Genomic DNA, 382 nt, shown 5'->3' on the forward strand with positions numbered 1-382 from the left:
TTGCAACCATTGTTTGTACACCAAGTCTGCCATATTCTAGTTTAAATGAACAGATTCATCCTAATAGAACTGTTATTGCAAATACACACGCCAATTTAACACACCGACAATCTTGATTTGCGCGTTTTAAATCTTACATTTAAAGGTACTTCTCTCCACTTGTTTATGGATGGGTGCACACTAAAGTTCTCCTGAGTCAGGATATCACGCTCAATATGTCATGTTAATAATTGAATAAATAATTCACAGTGACCTTTGAGCCTGAAATGGTAGTTCTTTGGCTGAGGTGCATCCCACCTCTCTTGGGCATGGTCTTTAGAGGTATTAGTGTGGGAGGTTAAACATATAATGTATAGTTTTAAACTATTACAGTAAAGTAGTT

This window comes from Notothenia rossii (genome assembly GCF_949606895.1).
Source record: "Notothenia rossii genome assembly, chromosome: 10".
NCBI lineage: Eukaryota > Metazoa > Chordata > Actinopteri > Perciformes > Nototheniidae > Notothenia > Notothenia rossii.